Raw genomic sequence first — 16,850 nt, 5'->3', positions numbered from 1 at the left:
TGAAACAAAAGTTGAATATTTCTTTAAATTTCTTACCGGGGGGGGGGGGGGTGTCTATAGTATGCCTGTAAAGTGGCGCATGTTTTCCGTGTTTAGAACAGTCCGAGAGCAAGATGACATTTCTAAAGCAAAAAAAGTAATTTAAAAGTATTCGCGGCTATAATGAATTGTCGGTCCCGGCAGTACACATAAAAGTCATTGAAAAAAACGTCATGAGATTCCCCCACAGTCCATTACCAGGCCCTTTGGGTCTGGTATGAATATTAAGGGAAACCCCGCGCCAAAATTAAAAAAAAAAAATGGCGTGGGGGTCCCCCCAAAAATCCATACCAGACCCTTATCCGAGCACGCAACCTGGCAGGCCGCAGGAAAAGAGGGGGGACGAGAGAGCGCCCCCCCCTCCTGAACTGTACCAGGCCACATGCCCTCACCATGGGGAGGACGCTTTGGGGTAGTGGCCCCTCCAAAGCACCTTGTCCCCATGTTGATGGGGAGAAGGGCCTCATGGGCTATGGGAAAGCCATAGGGATGTCCCCATGTGTCAGAGGGGGGCGGGGTCACCCGGCAACGTCATCGTGTGGCCCCACCCTCAGTTATAAAAACTGTCACCTGAGAGGCCAGTCATTACGGCGGGTGCCTCCCATGGAGGCAAATCGGTGGTTTTTTTTTTTTTCGGTCCGTCGGAGCGAGAGAAGAAGATGAATGGACTTTGCGGGACATTTTTATTTTTTAATAAAGGACTTGTCCCAAGGCGTGTATTGTCGTTTTTACCATTTTCACACTTTTTTGTGAAATGGTAGGGGTACATTTGTACCCCGTTACCATTTTACACAGGGGGGGAGGCCGGGATCTGGGGGTCCCCTTGTTAAAGGGAGCTTCCAGATTCCGATAAGCCCCCCCGCCCGCAGACCCCCCCAACCACCGGGCAAGGGTTGTGGGGATGAGGCCCCTTGTCCCCATCAACATGGGGACAAAGTGCTTTGGGGGGGCCGCTACCCCAAAGCACACTCCCCATGTTGAGGGCATGTGGCCTGGTACGCTTCAGGAGGGGGGGAGCTCTCCCCCCCCCCTCATTTCCTGCGGCCTGCCAGGTTGCGTGCTCGGATAAGGGTCTGGTATGGATTTTTGGGGGATCCCCACGCCATTTCAAAAAAAAAAAATTGGCACGGGGTTTCCCTTAAAATCCATACCAGACCTGAAGGGTCTGGTATGGATTTTGAGGGAGACCCCCACGCCATCTTTTTTAAAAATGTTGGCGCGGGGTTCCCCTTAATATCCATACCAGACCTGAAGGGCCTGGTATGGAATTTGGGGGGACCCCCGCGCAATTTAAAAAAAAATTTTGGTTCCGGGTTCCCCTTAATATTTATATCAGACCCAAAGGGCCTGGTAATGGACTGTGGGGGAGTCCCATGCTGTTTTTTTCAATGACTTTTATGTGTATTGCAGGGACCTTCAGTTCATTATAGCCGCAAGTACTTTTAAATGACTGTTTGTTTTTCCATTTAGAAATGTCATTTTGCTCTCGGACTGTTCTAAACACTGGAAACATGCGCCACTTTACAAGCATACTATAGACACCCCCCAGGTACGAAATTTAAAGGAATATTTCACTTGTATTGTTTCACTTGAAGCATTATTAAAATCACTGCTCCCGAAAAAATGGCCGTTTTTAAAACTTCTTTTTGCATTGATCCATGTCTCCTGGGGCAGGACCCAGGTCCCCAAACAATTTTTATGACAATAACTTGCATATAAGCCTTTAAAATTAGCACTTTTGATTATTCATGTTCGTGTCCCATAGACTTTGACGGTGTTCGTGTGTTTGAACAAATTTTTTGCCTGTTCGCATGTTCTGCTGCGAACTGAACCGGGGGGTGTTCGGCTCATCCCTACCGGTTACCAGCTCTCCTCTCCTGATGCTGTGAAAGCGCATGTCATTTCTTTTCTTTTTTTCAGTCTGTGTCCCATTATGGGGATTTCCCTTTACTTCCTGTCACAGAGACACAGCAAAAAGTAGAAGATCATTTAAAAGCAAGGGGATAAACCCTGTTAAACTACTCATACGTGGTAGACCTTTGTTTGAATGTTTGTGCGACCTTCTGGAAAATCATTTGTTAGAGTATTTATTGATGACATCGAGTCACCTAGTTTCATATCAAAGCTGTTAAAAATTTTGTCCAGACCTGCTACTTGAATAGATTCTCAGATGTAATAAACAGGTTTCTTTTGTTGCTTTTGAAGTCAGAGGAGGAATAATGCAAATCAAAGTTTACCTAAATTAATAAGTATATTGCATATATACGCTTATCGGCCACTTTATTAGGTACAACTGTTCAATTGCTTGGTAACACAAATTGCTAATCAGCCAATCACATGACAGCAACTCAGTGCATTTACGCTTCTAGATGTGGTGAAGACGACTTGCTGAAGTTCAAACTGAGCATCAGAATGGGGAAGAAAGGAGATTTAAGTGACTTTGAATGTGGCATGGTTGTTGGTGCCAGACGGGCTGGTCTGATTATTTCTAAAACTGCTGATTGACTGGGATTTTCATGCACAACCATCTCTCGGGTTTACAGAGAATGGTCCAAAAAAAATGAAATTATGCAGTGAGTGGCAATTATGTGGATAAAAATGTCTTGTTGATGTCAGAGGACAATGGGCAGACTGGTTCGAGATGATAGGCAACGGTAACTCAAATAAAAGCACTTATTACAACCAATGTATGCAGAATACCATCCCTAAATGCACAACACATTAAACCTTGAAGCAGATGGGCTACAGCAGCAGAAGACCAAACCGAGTGCCGCTCCGGTCAGCTAAGAATAGGAAACTGAGGCTACAATTCGCACACTCTCACCAAAATTGGACAATCGTTGCTTGGCCTGATTAGTCTCAATTTCACTTGCGACATTCAGATGGTAGGTTCAGAATTTGGCGTAAACAACATAAAAGTATGGATCCATCCTGCCTTGTATCAACGGTTCAGGTGGTGGTGTAATGGTGTGGAGGATATTTTCTTGGGCCTCTTAGTACCACTTGAGCATATTTTAAATGCCACGGCCTACCTGAGTATTGTTGCTGACCATGTCCATCCACAATGTACCCATCCTATGATGGCTTCTTCTAGCAGGATAATGCACCATGTCACAAAGCTCAAATCATCTCACCACTGGTTTCTTGAACATGACAATGAGGTCACTGTACTCCAATGTCCTCCACAGTCACCAGATCTCAATCCAATAAAGCACCTTTGGGATGTGCTGGAATGGGAGATTCACATCATGGATGTACAGTGACAGATCTCCAGCAACTGTGTGATGTCAATACGGACCACAATCTCTGAGGAAAGTTTCCAACACCTTGTTGAATCTATGCCATGAAGAATTAAGGAAAAGGCTCCAACCCGGTGCTAATAAATATATATATATACATATACATACACACACACACACACACACACACCTACACCAATCGTAATCCTTTAAAAAAAACAGATGCTTGTGAACCTGGAGTTCTAATTCTGGATGAAGCACATAAACAGTACAATGAGGCTAGGTGTACATTTTTTATGCAATTTCAAGGAATCCCATTAAGGTCTATGGATCCAAAAAAAGTGCATTGTCACACGCAGAGAAAAAGCACCTGTACTTTTTTTCAAGCTGCGTAGAACAGGAACGGGTGTGAATGGGCCTCAGAAAAAAAAATAGTAATCCTCTTGTCATACATTGTTGGATGTTAAAACAACGTGTGTAAAATTGCATCGGTGTGAGCAGCTTATGATTTTTCCTGACCGAGGAACCCATTAAGCCCCCGTTCACACTGGTGCTGCTTTGAAATTGCATTCAGGTATAAAACGAGAAACATTTTCCATCCTTAGTGATGATAAAAATCAAAGACTATGATTGAAAATGAATGTCGATTTGTCCCCATTAAAAATGTTTGGTTTTTGAAACATTCATTTCAGTTTTCAAATGGTTAAACAAAGTTCTTACTGTATATTGTTTGCTTAAAAACAGCTTTCAGTGAAACTGATTTATTCATTAAAGATTTCCTCTTATCTCCTGTGTGTTTTTGGATTTTCAATGACTTTGTGCACCAACATAATGGTCATAGTCACAATGATGCTGAGGGAGAATCTCCCCAATGAGGACACATACACCAGTAGAAAGCAGACTGACCCAGATCAGAGGTATGGCTTTACGTTTAAAGTACACAAATACATGGGTTGCGACTGCTGGCCTCTTTCTGAGAAGGGTAGTAGCCTGTCTCTAGCGTAATTACTACTAAATGACAGGCCTAGAACAGGCGTGGAGCAAATGAAAGTTGGACAAAAATGGAAACTGCTGGTGTCAATACTTGTTCTGGGCAGGTGACTCAGATGGCATTGAACCCAGGCAGCTTGCATTGTCAAAAGGATTGCTTAGAAATTATTTATCTCATGATGGTTCTCCAAGTCTGAATCATAGATAAAAATTTCAGTCCATCGCTTTTATGGATTACACTTTGTAACTCCAGTTGTGTTGAAAAAAATCCCTGTTCAACTGATCTGTATATATTACAATCATTTTAGCCCACTTTGTTTCAGATCCCTACCTCCTTCTTTTCACTAGTCATATACATCCAGCATCAGAGTTTTTCTGGGCACTGCCAATACTTGACTTCCCAACAGTCAAGTTAATTTTTCTAAAGGCGACTTAATTAATTAATTTTTTTAAATATGTTCTCCAATGCCAGAATAGCTGAATGTATCTGTATCATTGTTCTCTCTCCTCACCCTGAACAGGCTGTTCCTAGACATACGTAACTGGAAAGTGCTGGATTTCCAGCAGAGCTGCTTGTCCTATGTAATTATTTAAAAAGTTATTGGTAAATAATGATATTGTAAATAAGAATTTATAGATAAATGATCAAGTCTTGATTTTGCGACCTGTGGTTCAATATTAAGCTATTTAAGATTTTAAGTTTTTATCTGAGAACCTTTATTTAAAGAGAACTAGTCACAAAATCAGACCATGTACTATTACAGTAATTACATCCTGAAAACACTAGAAAAGAATGTCCTGTCCATCATCCATTTTTTTTCTAGTGTCAAGATATAATGTAAAAACAAAAATTTCACAATTATTAGATTTTTTTTTGACTGGTTCCTTTAATGGGACTGCAGGGAATGTGTACTGTAATTTGTAATATTCTATATGTAATTTGTTTACATGTTTTTTTTTTTTTAAATACATCTCGGTTTTTGATTTATTACTGTATGAACTATTTTGTTTCAAAAGAATAAAAATAAACCTTTTAAATGTTGCACTGTGCAAAATGGCTATGTCTTTGTTAAAAAAAAAAAAAAAAGAAAAAGAAAAAGCTGTTCGGAACCTGGGCTAATTATTTCTTGTGTTTTCTGTGGTTTAAAAGCAAGGAAGGCTGCTAACATGCAAAAGCTCATCTCCCAGGCCAGGCACCTGGAAGAGTAAGTTGTCTGTGCTTGCCATTCTTTAATGCCTAAACCCTGCAATCTGCAGATTAACATTCCTTACTATGGCTCCCTGTTCTGCAACGTATTTCACGCTTATTGATCATATGAGGCTGGGTTCAATCTGCCATGCGGGGAGCGGCTCACAGCAGGGGTCCGGTGCGTCCCTGTTCTCCATTTTTAGGTCCGATTTTCGGTCTGAATTTTTGGCTGAATTTGGACCTGAAACGGACTAGAAGACAGATGCACAGGACTCCTGTGCAATTCGCAGCCATCCCGGAGCTGTGTAAACCGGCTCCAGTGAGAGCCGGTCACAATCTCCTGACATGCAAATTGGATACGGGGAAAGCCACATCCAGTTGGCAATAGTGTGAACCCAGCCTGAATACTGACAGAGCCAGTCAGTGATCACTTGGGTTTGTTTTCAAATTAAACCGCTGTTTTCATTGTTCATGGTTCTGTGCCTCTCTCTGGCTTAGAAACAATAAAAAGTTTAAAATATATATATATATATATATATAGTGGATATACAAAGTCTACACACCTCTGTTAAAATGTCATGTTTCTGTGATGTAAACAAATGAGACAAAGAGAGATAATTTTTTCCACCTTTTATCGTGTGACCTATAAACTGTACAACTCAGTTGAACAACAAACTGAAATCTTTAGGTGGACGGAAGTAAAAATAAAAAAAATAAAAATATATGGTTGCATAAGTGTGCACACCCTTAAACTAATACTTTTGTTGAAGCACCTTTTGATTTTATTATAGTACTCAGTCTTTTTGGGTATGAGTCTATCAGCATGGCACATCTTGACTTGGCAATATTTGCCCACTCTTTGCAAAAACACTCCAAATCTGTCAGATTGGGAGGGCATCTCCTGTGCACAGCCCTCTTCAGATCACCCCACAGATTTTCAAACAGATTCAGGTCTGGGCTCTGGCTGGGCCATTCCAAAACTTTAATCTTCTTCTGGTGAAGCCATTCCTTTGTTGATTTGGATGTATGCTTTGGGTTGTCGTCATGCTGAAAGATGAAGTTCCTCTTCATGTTCAGCTTTCTAGCAGAAGCCTTAAGGTTTTGTGCCAATATTGACTGGTATTTGGAACTGTTCATAATTCCCTGTACCTTGACTAAGGCCCCTATTCCAGCTGAAGAAAAACAGCCCCAAAGCATTATGCTGCCACCACCATGCTTCACCGTAGATATGGTGTTCTTTTGGTGATTTGCAGTGTTGTTTTTGCACCAAACATATCTTTTGGAATTTTGGCCAAAAAGTTCAACCTTGGTTTCATCAGACCATAACACATTTTCCCACATGCTTTTGGGAGACTTCAGATGTGTTTTTGCAAAATTAAGCTGGGGCTTGGATGTTTTTCTTTGTAAGAAAATGCTTCTGTCTTGCCACTCTACCCCCTAGCCCAGATATATGAAGAATACGGGAGATTGTTGTCACGTACCACACAGCCAGTATTTGCCAGATATTCCTGCAGCTCCTTTAATGTTGCTGTAGGACTCTTGGCAGCCTCCCTGACCAGTTTTCTTCTTGTCTTTTCATCAATTTTTGAAGGACGTCCAGTTCTTGGTAATGTCACCTTTTAACAATGAGATCCCTCTGATGCTTTGGAAGCTCTCTGCAGACCATGGCTTTTGCTGTAGGATGCGACTAAGAAAATGTCAGGAATGATCTACTAGAATAGCTGAACTTTATTTGGGGTTAATCAGAGGCACTTAAAATGATGGCATGTGTGTACTGACTCCTATTTAACATGGGTTTGAATGTGATTTCTCAATTCTGAACACAGCTACATCCCCAGTTATAAACAGGTGTGCACACTTATGCAACCACATTATTTTATTTTTACTTCCCCCTCCTAAAAGATTTTGGTTTTGTTTTTCAATTGAATTGTACAGTTTGTAGGTCACATTAAAGGTGGAAAAAGTTCTGAAATTATTTATCTTTGTCTCCTATTTCCCTAAACGTCTTTCAGGACAGCACCTGAGAGAGTGGCTCCACCCACTAGGAAACAGGAAACGCCAACTCCACCAAATTTTAAAAGGAGGCTTCCCCCCACAGCTCGTCAGTTTTTGTGTTTCCTCTGGCAAGGGAACACCTAGTGTGAGTCAGGGTCTCTTAGATGCTGTCCTGAGAGGCCAGACTGCCAATCTCACCATACCTTTTTGGCTCCAGAGAGTCGCCCCTCCCATGCCGCACCAAGGGTAGCTGGTAAGTGAGCTCCTTCTTCCTCTTCAGCTCAGAGAGAGCTTGACTGTTTCTGGGGCCACTCCTAGGCGGCGGCAGCCTTTCGCGTGGTTCACCAGCATGTTGGCGTTACATTTTTGTGGCAGAGTAGAGACTCGGCCGGTCGGAAATGAAGTATCTGGCAAGGGGCGACACCGGGGAACAGGCGCAGCGTCTTCCGCCGGAAACTACGCAGGGGGAGAGGGGAGGAGCGGTCCTGGTGCCTATATTCCGATTCTGGTTCAGGTCCGGTGCAGCGGCGCTGATGGACTCCGGGACAATGTTAATTTTGGCAGCAAATTTCGATTTAGTTTTAGTCTTAGGACTAAAATGGCATTTTAGATTTAGTCACATTTAAGTCTTCTGCAATTGTTTTAGTTTTAGTCGACTAAATCTCCAGTAGATTTTAGTAGACTAAAATGTCCTACGTTTTAGTCAACTAAAATCTTCAGCACATTTTAGTCGACTAAAACTCATTTTAGTTGTCTAAAATATAAAGGGTGTAATTAAAGTGTAATGCATTAGTTAACATTTCTCTACAATTTCCAAACTCATATACTGCTGGAGTGAAAAATCTAATATGTTATTATTTATGGTATTGAGGTATGAACGTGCACTACAGACCAATGTTAATTTTGAAGTCAAATTTCAATTTAGTTTTAGTCGTAGTCTTTTGACTAAAATGGCATTTTAGTTTTAGTCCCATTTTAGTCTTTTGACTAAAATGCCATTTTAGTTTTAGTCATCTCAAATGTTTTAGTTTTAGTCGTATTTTAGTCAACTAAAATAGTATTCATTTAGTCGACTAAAATGTTTTAATGGACAAAATTAACACTGCTCCAGAACTAAGCCACTAACAAGCAGCACCAAGATGGACTCTGTGGCAGCAGCAAGTGGGACAGGCACAGGCACCAGCAAGGCCCAGGTTAAGGGGTATGGGGAGTCTACCATGTATACTGTGGTGCTTCTCCCTTTGGATTTTTTTTCCCCCTGGTGGCTGGGGCCTGTATGGGCACAGGGAGTTGGCTGTTGTACTACCTGTGCACCTGTGGTGAGCCCGTTAGGAGGCAGGTTTGACTCACTGGGATGCTCTGGTGCTCTTTTTTGTCGTTTTTTGGCAGGCTAAGAGCTCTGATCCAACAATCAAAAAGAGATGTCCCTCATGTAAAACAAAATTACTAGTGGGTTGGAAGAAAACTTTGTGTCAAATTTGCATTGACTCCTTAGTTAAGGGAGAATATTCTTCTGCATGCAGCGATTTAATCACATCAGTTAAGAAAGAGCTAGATGCTACTATCCAATCTTTTCGCTATTCTCTTACAACACCATCCCTGAGTCAACCAATTGCTACTCAGGATCCTCTCAGGGCTCACAATTTAATCCCAGCGCTGGAGGTTGAAGCTGGTCCTCCTACCCAAGGGGAGCATTCCCCCTCTCACTCCAGGGAAGAGAAGAAGGGGCAGAAGATGCAAACTGTCCTTAGAACAAGTAGACAGTCTGTTGAAAGCAGTCTATGCAACATTGGGTTTAGGTGAAGAAAATAAAGAATTATCGCTGCATGACCAAATGTACGCAGGACTTAGTGAAACAAAAGTTGCACTTTCCCTGTGCATTCAGTAATCTCTGAAGCCATCAAAAAGGAATGGGTGGATCCAGAGAACAAAACTTTTTTCCCAAGAGCGCATAAAAGACGCTTCCTGTTTAATGAAGACCCAGAGGCGCTTTGGAACAAAGTTCCTATATTGGGCACGGAATTTTACCAAGTTTCAAGATCGACCGACTTGTCATTCGAAGACATGGGAATATTAAAAGATCCCATGGACCAAAGGATGGATCAACAGCTTAAAAAGACTTGGGAATCTATCATGGGCAACCTCAAACTGGCTATGGCTACTACCTGTTTTTCTAGATACATGGAGTTCTGGCTAAATCGGCTAAAAGCCCACATTATAGCAGATTCACCCAAGCAGGAGATTCTTTTTCAATCCTAGCAGCAGCTGTGGCTTACATTTCTGATGCATCTGCAAAATCAATAATGATGTCAGCTAGATGCGCGGCCTTAACTAATTCAGCCAGAAGAGCCCTATGGCTGAAGACCTGGCCAGGGGACGCAGCGTCTAAAAGTAAATTATGTAGAATCCCATTTACGAGAGATCTTTTATTCGGTCCTGATCCAGATTCAGTTTTAGATAGGACAGCTGATAAAAATAAATCTTTTCCTGTTAAAAAGAAGAAGCAGCCAGTTAAGCTGCTTTTTCGACCTCAAAAAACTCAGGAACAGGGCGATAGGCCCCAAGAGAAGAGAAGGAATTGGTCAAGACAAAGGGGCAAAGGCAGAGGGAATATCATTTTCCATCCTCTTGCGCCAACCAATAAACCACAATGACTCGTCATTGCCAGTGGAAGGAAGGCTTCAGAAATGCCTTCCTCACTGGGCAAGCATGACAGAAAACCCATTTATTCTAGACATGCTGGCCCACTGATACAAAATAGAACTTTTGGACCTTCCTCCAGAAAGATACTATTGTAACAAACCTGCCAGGGGACACAACAAAGGCCCTAGCCATGAAGAACTTGTTAGGGGATCTGATGCAACAGGGAGTTGTGATTTAGGTATCCCCAGAGGAATGTTATCGGGGTTTCTACTCCCATATTTTCCTGATAAAGAAACCGTCTGGAAGCTTTCGTCTCATTCTCAACTTAAAACTTTTAAACAGGTCAGTCCGATACAGGAGATTCTGCATGGACTTTTTTTTTGGTCAGAAATCTTAGTCAAGGGATGGTTCATGACATCAATCTACTTAAGAGATGCGTACCTGCATGTGCCTATAGCCTCTCAGTCTCAAAAGTACCTCAGGCTGGCAATAAATATGGGGAAGGAGGTGCTGTATCTACAATTCATGGCCCTCCCTTTTGGTCTTTCATCCGCCCCACGAACATTTACAAAAATAATGGCGGAAGCTCTTGCTCCTTTCCTACTGCAAGGAATTGCGGTATTTCCTTATCTGGATGACCTCCTCTTCTTTGCCCCTTCCAAAGAAAAATTGCAGGTATACCTGGCCAAGGCCTGCAATCATTTGGAAGCCTTGGGCTGGATTGTGAACCTACAAAAATCAAATTTCAATCCAGCTCAGAAAGTTCAGTTTCTAGGTTATGAAATAGATTCTGTAGAACAAAAGTTTTTTTTCTTCCAGAAGAAAAGAAAAACAGTCATGAGCGTAGTAGCCAGGCTACAAACAAACCAGGAGATATCAATCAAAAAGATTATGTCAGCCCTGGGAACTCTAACTTCGACAATGTCGGCCATTCAATGGGCGAGGCTCCATTTCAGGCCCCTCCAGAGTTTTCTCTTAAAGGTTTGGGATCACAGCCCAGAAACCTTTTAGACACAAAAGTAAACTTCCTCACTAGGGTCAAGAGGACCCTTTGGTGGTGAAGTCAGTTTTGTCAAAGGGTTTACTATGGACTTTTCTGACAGAAAAAAGAGTCCCGAAAGACACCAGCAGTTGGGGATGGGGGGCTCATTGGGATCAAAATATAGCACAGGGAATTTGGTCCCGATCTAAAGCATGAAGGTCCTCAAACTGGAGGGAGTTAAAAACAGTCGTCCTAGCATTGGCTGCCTTCTCTCCAAACCTCCAGGGGTCCCATGTGCAGATTCTAACAGACAATGCCACTACCGTGGCATACCTGAACAAACAGGGGGGCACAAGAAGCAAGGCTCTTCTATTGCTGTCATCAGAAATCCCGGAGTGGGCAGAGAAGCATTTACTCTCCCTGTCAGCACTGCACCTCAAAAGCAAGCTAAACAAAATAGCAGACTTCAGCAGACAAAAAATTCAGGAAGCAGAAGCTTGAATCCGGAAATATTTTCATTGATCACCAGGATGTGGGGGCGTCCACAAGTGGACTTGTTTGCATCAAAAGAAAACGTTCAGCTCCCTCAGTTCTTTTCTATGCACAGAGACAGCGGCTCACTAGGCATAGATGCCTTGGCACATCCCTGATACTTTCATCTGGGCTATCCCTTCCCCCCCTTTTAACTAATTCCACTGGTGTTGAGGAAAATACAAAAGGAAAAAGTGTCAATAATTCTGATCACTCTGTTCTGGCCGAAAAGAGCCGGTTTTTCCTCCATCCTACAAATGACAGTCAAACCATTCTGGCAGCTTCCTCTCAGACAGGACTTACTACTACAAGGCCCAGTATACCACCCAGATATAGCCAGATTAAGTCTCACCGCCTGCTATCTGAGGAACAAAGGATTGTCCGAGCCTCTAGTATCCACTTTACTCGCCAGTAGAAAGAAAGTAACTAGAGATATTTACGCTAAAGTTTGGAGAGTCTACAACTTTTGGTGTCGTTCATCAAACAGAACCTTAGAAGATTTTGGAATTTCTACAAAATGGAGCGGACAAAGGTCTTGCGATTAGCACTCTTAAAGTGCAAGTGGCTGCCCTGGGAGTATACCTAGAAAGACCAATTTCTTCAGTTCCTTTGGTTACAAGATTCTTTAAGGCACTTACTAGGTCCAGACCAGCTCCTACTAAACTTTTTCCTAAATGGGACCTGTCAGTAGTTTTGCAAGCCTTCACAAAAGATCCTTTTGAACCGTTTTGAACTCTTAAAACGTTATTCTTAGTTGCAGTTACGTCCGCAAGAAGAATCAGTGAACTACACGCTGTATCTGTAAAGGAACCTTTTTTGTTATTTATTTACCTTATTTTTTTGTTATTTATTTACCCAGACAGGATTGTACTTAAAACAGATCCAGGGTTTTTGCCAAAAGTAGTGTCAGTTCATAATTGGTCGCAGGAAATCAACCTGCCAACTTTTTGTTCAAATCCTTCTGGAAAAAAGGAGAAATTTATTCCTTAACTTAGATGTAAGAAAAATTGTATTACATTACTTGGAAGTAACAAGGGACTTTGGGTCTTCAGACTCTTTATGTGTTCTTTTTTCTGGCAAAAGAAAGGGCTGCCACAAGCATCAAAGGGGTCAATTGCTAGATGGCTAAAATCAGCCATTTCAGAAGCTTATTCCCAGATGGGTTTGTCTTCCCCGCCGGGAATTCGAGCGCACACTACTAGAGCTCTGGCCACTAAATGGGCAGAAAAAGCTGGTGCTACCCTAGATCAAATTTGTAAGGCGGCTACGTGGTCAAGTTATCTAACGTTTGTCCGACTGGATCTTCTGTCAGCCTGTGATCAGGAATTTGGCAGAAAGGTCCTGCAGGCTGTTGTCCCTCCCTAGTTGGAAAGTCTTGATTATCCTCTCAGGTGCTGTCCTGAAAAACGTTTAGGGAAAATTCAAGTTAGATTTACCGGTAACTTGTTTTCCAGGAGTCTTTCAGGACAGCAACGACCCGCCCTTTTTAACTCTTCTCAAAAGTTATAGCATCTACAAAATGGGGGATAGATTTATGGCATTTTTATTATTCTTTATTTTTAGCGGGACTGCGACATTGTGACGGACAGATCAGACACTTTTGACACTTTTGGGACCAGCAACATTTATACAGTGATCGGAGCTAAAAAAAAAAAAAAAAGCCACTGATTTACTGTATAAATGTCACTGGCAGGGAAGGTGTTAACACTAGGGGGCAATCAAGGGGTTAAGTGTGTCTTAGGGAGTTGTTTCTAACTGTGGGGGCAGTGTAGTGACTGGGAGTAGAGAGACATCGCTGTTTCTAATCACTAGAAAAAGCAGATCTCTCTCCTCCCTGACACCTCTCCTCTCTCTTTCATGAGCGATCGCAGGTGCATGGTGGACATCGCGGCCTCCGGGCACTGACATCAGCTCCTACGTCACGTGGCGGGCGCACGTGCCTGCTAAGCCTATTTAAAGGGCCGACGTACAGCTACAGCGATTTGCCCAGGAGAGCCAACCTGCCGCAGTATGACGGCGGCAGGTCGGCTAGTGGTTAAGTTGCACATATATGAATGGGTATCATTGTAAGACACGAGGAATGACTTGTGCAACTTTTATGTCCAGAGTTGCATGACAAGTCGCACAAGTGTGAATGGAGCCTTAGGCCCCTTTCAAACTGCAGTGACTTGAAAGTTGTGCGATTTTTGCCTGTGTAAACTTGGTCTATGGACCTCAGCTTGCATCAAAGTCAGACCAAAGTAGTACAGGGACTACTTTGAAGTCGCACAGATATAAATGGGAATCATGGTGTTTGACTGGTCATGCAACTCTGATGTCCAAAGTCTCAGGAAAAGTCGCACAAGTGTGAAAGTGGCCTTAGTAAGGAAGACCACATTTAATGAATTTATCCCAAACTGATTTTTCTTCTTTGCCCTGAAATCTTAGAAGATGCTGTCCGGGACAGGCATAGATGTCTATTTTCTTACTAAAACTTCTTTTGCATAGAGCCCATTTATTTTGGATGGGCAGCCTCGTATAGAAGTTGGTGATTACAAATATAGTAAAACCTCTGATTGCAAGTAACGCGGGATACGAGCACTTCGCAATACGAACTATATTTTGAAAGAAATCCTGACTCAATTTGCGAGCGTTGTCTCGCAAGACGAGCAGGATTTAAGCCGCTATGGTGTGCAGTACCACATGTGACCAGAGGTGCGGGGGCGCCGGTGACGCTCGGAGACACTGTTCCCGAGTGTCTCTGGCGCCCCCGCACCTCTGGCCACATACAGTACTGCATATACCAGCGGTAACTGTGGAACAAATTATCTGAGTTTCCATTGATTCTTATGGGGAAACTCGCTTTGATATACGAGTGCTTTGGATTACAAGCATGCTTCTGGAATGAATTATGCTCGTATTTCAAGGTACTACTGTACACTTTTATCTGGAGACCTTGCTACTAGTCTCCTGCCTTTTGTGATCGGAGGTACATAGTTACATAGTTTAGTCGGGTTGAAAAAAGACACAAGTCCATCTAGTTCAACCAAAAAAAAAAAATCTCGTATACACAATCCTATACCCACAGTTGATCCAGAGGAAGGCGAAAACCCCCAGCAAAGCATGCTTCAATTTCCTACAGCAGGGGAAAAAAATCCTTCCTGATCCCCCGAGAGGCAATTGGCTTTTCCCTGGATCAACTTTACCTATTAAGTTTTGTACCCAGTTAGATTATGTACATTTAGGAAAGAATACAGGCCTTTTTTAAAGCAATCTACTGAGCTGGCCAGAAGAACCTCTGGAGGGAGTCTATTCCACATTTTCACTGCTCTTACTGTGAAGAAACCTTTCCGTTTTTGGAGACAAAATCTTTTTTTCTTTAAACATACAGAGTGCCCCCTTGTCCTCTGTGATGACCTTAAAGTGAAAAACTCAACTCCAAGTTCACTATATGGACCACTTATGTATTTGTACATGTTGATCATATCCCCCCTTAATCTCCTCTTCTCAAGAGAGAATAAATTCAGTTCCTCTAATCTTTCCTCATAGCTGAGCTGCTTGATGCCTCCGATTAGTTTAGTTGCCCTTCTCTGCACTTTCTCCAGTTCCCCAATATCCTTTTAGAGAACTGGTGCCCAAAACTGAACTGCATATTCCAGACGAGGTCCTACTAACGATTTGTACAGGGGCAAAATAATATCTCTCTCTCTGGAGTCCAAACCTCTCAATACAAGAAAGGACTTTGCTCGCTTTGGAAACCGCAGCTTGGCATTGGATGTTATTATTGATCTACCAAAACCCCCAGATCCTTCTCCACCATTGATTCCCCCAGTTGTAGTCAACCTAGTATGTATGATGCATGCATATTTTTAGCCCCCAAGTGCATAACTTTACATTTATCAACATTAAACCTCATTTGCCACTTAGTCGCCCAATTAGACAGTGCATTGAGGTCGGCTTGTAAATTGGAGACATCCTGTAAGGACATTATTCCACTGCATAGCTTAGTGTCATCTGCAAAGTCAGAAATGTTACTTTTAATCTCAGACCCTATATAATTTATAAACATATTAAAAAGTAAGGATCCCAACACTGAACCTTGGGGTACACCGCTGATAACCTTAGACCATTCAGAGTAGGAATCATTAACCACTACTCTCTGAATTCTGTCTTTTAGCCAGTTTTCTATCCATTTACAAATTGATCTTTCCAAGCCTGTAGACTTTACCTTACACATGAGCCGTTTGTGGGGAACTGTGTCAAACACTTTTGCAAAATCCAGGTATACCACGTCCACAGCCACCCCTCTGTCCAAGGTTTGACTTACCTCCTCATAAAAAGAAATCAGGTTTGTTTGACAACTTCTGTCTTTCATGAATCCAGTCTGTTGCCTAAAATATTTTTTTCCAGCAAGAAATCGTCTATGTGGTCTTTTATTAAACTCTCCAGTATCTTCCCTATTATAGAAGTTAAACTAACAGGTCTATAGTTACTTGGTAAAGACTTTGATCCCTTTTTAAATATGGGCACCACATTGGCCCTGCACCAATCCAGCGGTACCATTCCAGTCATTAACAAGTCCCTAAATATTAGAAACAGTGGCCTTGAAATGACAGAGCTCAATTCTTTTAGGATCCGTGGGTGAATGCCATCTGGACCATATCACTTTTGAGCCATTGTGGATCATTCGGGGCTGTGTCACTAGGTAGCACTGTGACTATGCGCTTACTTTATGTATGTGGGTGTTTATGATGCATTTATTATACCTTTGTCATGCAATTAAATTGACTTGGAGGAATAAAAGCACAAACTGATCTCAAGCTAAACTTTCAGCTCAGTTAAATAGCTTTTTTTTTTTTTTTTTTTTTTTTTTTTAAGACCCGCCCCCAGTCTGGCCTGGCTTAGTGGAAAACATTCTGGCAGGAGGCTATATGGTGCCCAGAATTCTAGACAAAGAGCACATTTTTGGGGTAATTCTCGCATGTTCCTGGTGTTTCCAGAATGATTGCAACTCCCTGGGAAAATCTCATAATCTCTAGACAGGTACTGTTTTATTGCGTGTCAGAAGTCCACACGCAACTGCAGTTATACTGGAACTCTGACCAAGTGGAACTTGACTAAGTGGTGAGTTAAAAACCAGAGTTTAAAACAGGAGGTTATAACAGGAGTCAGCAAACCTGTAAGTAACATCTAAAATTTCTTGTTAGTAATATTATTGTAACTGAAAAAATGGGGGTTAGCAAGATTGAAGTATTTGTGCAGT

The 16,850-nt window shown here is 42.2% G+C and overlaps 1 protein-coding gene across 1 annotated transcript in view; it reads left to right on the top strand.

Moving 5' to 3' along the window:
- Positions 1–16,850, top strand: part of RAD54B (RAD54 homolog B) — a 170,980-nt gene that overhangs the window by 65,317 nt on the left and 88,813 nt on the right. The gene's annotated exons all lie outside the window — the stretch shown is intronic.

Source organism: Aquarana catesbeiana, linkage group LG05, assembly GCF_042186555.1.
Source record: "Aquarana catesbeiana isolate 2022-GZ linkage group LG05, ASM4218655v1, whole genome shotgun sequence".
In the NCBI taxonomy this organism is placed as follows: domain Eukaryota; kingdom Metazoa; phylum Chordata; class Amphibia; order Anura; family Ranidae; genus Aquarana; species Aquarana catesbeiana.
The sequence above is the reverse complement of the archived record's forward strand: the minus strand, read 5'-3'. Positions and strand labels throughout refer to the sequence as shown.